Genomic DNA, 6000 nt, shown 5'->3' on the forward strand with positions numbered 1-6000 from the left:
CCCTGGAAAAGATGTAGTATCTGGGCTGGAGGGCATCATTTTTCACAGCACAGTCCCTCATGGCTTTCCTTGGCTAGGGGAGGGAATTCCTAATCCTTTGTGCTTCCTGAATGAGGAGATGCCCCACCTCGCTTCTGCTCACCCTCTGTAGCCTGCACCCACTGTTTAACCAGGCCCAGTGAGATGAGCCAGGTACCTTTGTTGTAAAAGCAGAAATCACCCACCTTCTATGTTGATCTCGCTGGGAGCTGTAGACTGCAGCTATTTCTATTTGGCCATTTTGCCAGCCACCTCTTTCTTCAAGTTTTTATTGGGGTTAAAATACATATTACACAGTATGTCTTAATTATTGTAAGTGTACATTTCAGTGTACATTCATATTTTTGTACAACCTTTATTGCCATGATCCATTTCCAGAATGTTTTGTATCTTACAAAACTGAAACAATACATTAATTAAACAAAAGCTCCCCATTTACCCTTTTCCCAGGTCATGGCAACTCACTTTTTTTTCTGTTGTTATGAATTGATTCCTCTAGGCCCCTCCTATAAGAGGAATCATGAAGTATTTGTCTTTTTGTAACTGGCTTATTTCACTCAGCACAATGTCTTCAAGGTCCATCCAAGCTGTAGCATGTATTAGAATTTACTTTGAGACTGAGTAGTATTTCCTTGTATGCTTGTACCATATTTTGCTTATCCATTTATTCATCAATAGACACTTGGATTATTTATATGTTTTAGTTATTGAGAAGAATACTGCTATAAACATAAGTGTGCAAATATCTCTCAGAGTCCCTACTTTCATTTTTTTATGTACGCCCAGAAATGGAATCACTGGATTACATGGTAACTTTTTTTTATCTTTCAAAGTGACTGCCATAATGTTTTCCACAGTGGCTGTACTATTTTGCTTTCTGAGGAGCAGTGCACAAGGGTTTCAGTTTTTCCACTTTATGACTAACATTTGCAATTTTCTTTCTTTTTTAATATTAACAACCCTAATGGAAGTGAAGTAGTATCTTGCAGTTTTGACTTATATTTTCCTAATGATTAATAAAGTTGAACATCTTAACTACTCGTGTGTCTTTGGAGAAATGCCCATGCAAATCCTTTATCCATTTTTGAATAAGGTTATTTGTTTTCTTTTACTGTTGTTGAGGTTTGAGAGTTCTCTATATATTCTGGATATATTAATCCCATATCAGATACACGAGTTGCAAATATTTCATCTCATTGTGTGAGTTGCCCTTTTACTTTGTTAGTATAGTCTTGATTTAAAGACATTTTAAATTGTTCATGGGCAGTTTCCCTCAGCTTTGGCTTGTGGAAACTAATGGGCTTCTGCTTCCACTTACAGGAGGGCAAGGCGTTGCCAACAGCAGGTGGGCATCCAATGCGGGTAGCCTGCATCTGTGCCCTGCTGCAGCACCCTGAGCCCACTATTTCTGCCAAGGCCAGCCCAGCCAGAGATATAGGACATCAACTGTGAGGTGGTGGGAGATGGAGCTTTAGGCAAAACTTGCCAAGTCATCAATGATTAGCTTTACAACCTGGAGAATATATCCCTGTTGTCTTCGACAATCACTTTGCCAGTGTTACATTAAGTGGGAAACCTGCGAAGCTGGGTTTATGAGACACAGGTGAACAAGACAATTACACAGGTGGACTGATTATGACCCCCACCCCTATTTATTCCTATCCTCAAACAGATGTATTCTTAATTTGCTTTTCCTTTGTGAGTCCTGCATCATTAGAAAACGTTAATACCAAGTGGTGTCCTGAAGAGTGGCACCACTATCACAACACTCCCAACATCATGGTTGTGGGAACCAAACTTGATTTTAGGGAGAGAAAGACACGATTGAAATACTGAAGGGGAAGAAGTAGACTCCTATTACCTAATCACAGGATTTAGGTGCTGTTAAAATACCGGGAGTGCTCAGCCAGGCCTCAAGATAGTGTTTGATGAAGCCATGAAAGCAGTTTTCTCCTGAGCTCCTTTGAGGAAGAGGAAGAGAAAATGTCTGCTGTTTTCAGTATGTGAGCCTCTTATTCTTGATCTTGTCACTTGGAACTTTTGTTAAAAAACAAGTGAAGTAAAACAAAAGAAAAAAAAAAAACAAAAACAACAACAACAAAAACCACCAAACAAAAAATACCTGTGGATCCTTTGCATCCAGTACCAAGTTTTTGTTACATATTAATTTTTCTATTAAAGCATTTTAAATCGTCAGTACTTTTAAGGGTTTGCTTGTCCTAAATATAGGAGTTTAGATTCATATTCTATCAAAATATAGTCCTGAAATGGAAAAAAAAATCATGAATTTTGCTTATTTTTTCTTTAGTTTTCTGTGCTTTTGGTGTCATATCCAAGAAATTGTTCCAAATTCAATTCCCTGAAGCTTTTGTCCTATGTATTTTTAGAGTTTTTATTGTTTTAGGTGTTACAATTCAGTCTTTGATCACTTTTGAGTTAATTTTTGTATGTGGTATTAAGTAAGGGTGAAACCTCATTCTTTTGCAAGTGGATATCCAGTTTTCTAAGCAGCATTTGTTTAAAAGAGCGTTGTTTCTCACTGGAATGGTGTTGGCACCCTTGTGAAAATTATTTGACCATAAATATAAGAGTTTATTTCTGGGTTCCTGCTTCTATTTGATTGGCCTATCTGTCTACCTTTATGCCAGTATTACAGTGTTTGCTATTTTTTTCTTTTAACTGACCCATTGGTAGACATACACTATGTTAATTATGGTAGATTTGTGATAAGTTTTGAACTCAGGTTAGTCCTCTGGCTTTTTCATTTTATATGGTTGTTTAGGTTAATCAGAGACCCTTGAAATTCCTCATAAAGTTTAGAATGGGTTTTTCTATTTCTGTCAAAAAATCGCTGGTATTTTGATAGCGATTTCATTAAATTTGTAGATGGCTATGGATAGTAATGACATCTTAGCAATATTTAGTCTTCCAATTTATGAACACAGGATGTGGTTCCATTTATTTATGTTTCCTTTAATTTCTTTGAAAATATCTTACAGTCCTTGACTTTCTTGGTTAAGTAATTTTGAAGTACTTTATTCTTTTTGATGCTATGGAAATCGAATTGTTTTTTAAATTTCCTTTTCAGATTGTTCATTATTAGTGTATAGAAATGCAACAGATTTTGGTGTGTTATCTCTATATTCTACTACTTTGCTGAATTAATTCAATTAGCTCTAAAAATTGTTTTGTTGAATCTTTAAGTCTTTCTACATATAAGCTCTTATTATCCATGAACAGGGATAATTTTATTTCATTTCTGATTTAGATGACTTTTATTTCTCTTGCTTACTTGCTCTGGCTAGGACTTCACTTGCTATGTAGAATAGAGGTGATGAAAGTAGACATCCTTGATTTGCATAATCTCAGAGGAAAACCTTTGAGGCTTTTAGCATTGAGTAATACATTTGCTGTATGTTTTTAATATAGGCTTTTATTATATTTTATTATGTTTAGATAGCTTCCTTTTATTCCCGGTTTGTTAAGTGTTCCCATCTTAAAAAGAGTCTTAAATTTTATGATTTTTCTGCTTTGAGATATGTGTTTTTTTTGCCTTTCATTTTACTGATGTGGTGAATAACACTGATCAATTTTCATATGCTGAACCATCCTTTCGTTCAAGAAATAAAATTTGCTTGATTATGGGTATAATTCTTTTAATATGCCCAATTTGGTTTGCTAGCATTTTGTTGAGGACTTTTGTATCAATGTTTATATGGGATATCTGTAGTTTTCCTATAGTGTCTTTGTGGCTTTGGTGTTAGATTAATGCTTGCCTCTTAAAAAGAAAAGTATTTCCTTCTCTTCAGTTGTTTTTTGAAAAAGCTTGAGAAATATTGGCCTCGATTCTTTAATGTCTGGTATAATTTGCCAATGAAGTCGTTAGGTTTATGATCTTTTTTTGTTAAGAGGTTTTTGATTACTGTTTCAATTTACTTACTATTCATAGAGCTATTCAGATTTTTCTATTTCTTCATTGTTTAGTTGGTTGGTTTTGTTTCCAGGTACTTGTTCATTTCATTTAGGTTATCCAATTTGTTTCTTCTTTTTCTAGTCTCTTAGATTGTAAAGTTAAGTTATTGATTTCCTATCTTTCTTGTTTTTTAATGTAAGCATTTATAGTAATAAATTCCTCTTTTAGCACTGATTTTGCTGTGTTCCAAAAGTTTTGATATATTTTTAATTTTCCTTTTTTTTCTTTTGAGACAGGGTCTCATACTGACTGTCATCTGAAATGGAGGACAGTGGTGCAATCACTGCTTACTGCAGCATCAACCTCCCTGGGCTTAGGTAATCCTCCTGCCTCAGCCTCCCAACTAGCTGGGACTATAGGCATGTTCCACCATGCCGAAGTAATTTTTGTATTTTTTTGTAGAAAATGAATTTTTTTATGTTACCCAGGGTGATCTGATCTTGAACTCCTGGGTTCAAGCAATCCACCTGCCTCGACCTCCCAAAGTGCTGGGATTACAGGCATGAGCCACTGCACCTGGCTGTTGTCTGTATTTTCATTTTTTTCTAAGTATTTTATGATTTATCTTGTGTTTTTTTACTTGATCTGTTTGTTGTTTAAGAGTATGTTGCCTAATTTCCACAAATTTGTGAATTTTATAGTTTTATTTCTGTAGTAAGTCTGTTCTCAAGCTGCTAATGAAGACATAACTGAGACTGGGTAATTTATAAAGAAAAAGGGGTTTAATGGACTCACAGTTCCACATGGCTGGAGAGGTTTCACAATCATTATGAAAAACAAAGGAGGAGCAAATGCATATCTTACATGGTGGCAGGCAGGAGATCATGAGCAGGGAAATTGCCCTTTTTGAAATTATTAGGTCTCATGAGACTTATTGATTATCACAAGAACAGCATGGGACAATTCGACCCCCATGATTCAGTTACTTCCCACCAGATTCCTCCCATGACATGTGGGGTTTATAGTAGCTACAATTCAAGATGAAATTTGGGTAGGGGCAAAGCCAAACCATATCAATTTTAGAGTGATTTCTACCTTTATCCCATTGCGATCAGAGAAGAGACTTTGTGTAATAGCTGTCTTTTAAAATCTATTGAGACTTAATTTTGGTCTAATGTGGTCTATCATGGAAAATCTCCCATGTAAATGTATTCTATTGCTGTTATGTAGAGTGTTCTGTATATGTATGTTATCGAGTTGGTTTATTGTATTTTCAAGGACTCTGTTTCCTTACTTCTGTCTGGCTGTTCTACCCATTATTGAGAATAGGGTATAAAAACATCAAGGTATTATTGTAGAACTGTCTCTTTTTTCTTTCACCTCTGCTGCTTTTAGCTTTGCACATTTTGATGGTCTATTATGAAGTTCATAAATGTTTATAATTGTTATTCATTCTTGCTGTAGTTGAACCATTTGTCAATATTTGATATCCTCCTTTGTCTCTTGTAATCTTTTCTAATTTAAACGCTATTTTGTCTGAAATTGGTATAGCCATCCCTGCTCTCTTTTGGTTACTATTTGCAAGGCATATGTATGGTTTTTCATCCTTTCACTTTTATCCTATTTGTGTCTTTGGATTAAAAGTGAATCTTCGTTAGATGAAATATGGTAAATTGTGGTTTTAAAATTTCATTTTATCAATCTCTGTATTAATTAAAGAGTTTAATCCATTTACATTTAAAGTAATTATTGATAATAAGGGATTGACATGCCATTTTGCTACTTGTTTTCTATATTCTTTAGAGCCTTTTTTATCTGTTTTTCTGCATTATTGCCTTCTTTTGTGTTTAGTTATTTGTTTGCAGTGAAATGTTTATATTTCTTTCTTATTTCTTTTAGTGTATATTCCTTGGCTGTTTTATTGATAGTTACCATGGGAATTATTTAACATGTTAACATTTTAACACTCTAATTTGAATGAAAAAACTCTACTTCCTTCATATCTCCATCCCCACTTTCTTCAGTTGTTGATGTCACAAAATTACATC

The sequence above is a fragment of the Callithrix jacchus genome, chromosome 4 (genome assembly GCF_049354715.1).
Source record: "Callithrix jacchus isolate 240 chromosome 4, calJac240_pri, whole genome shotgun sequence".
NCBI classification, from domain to species: Eukaryota; Metazoa; Chordata; class Mammalia; order Primates; family Cebidae; genus Callithrix; species Callithrix jacchus.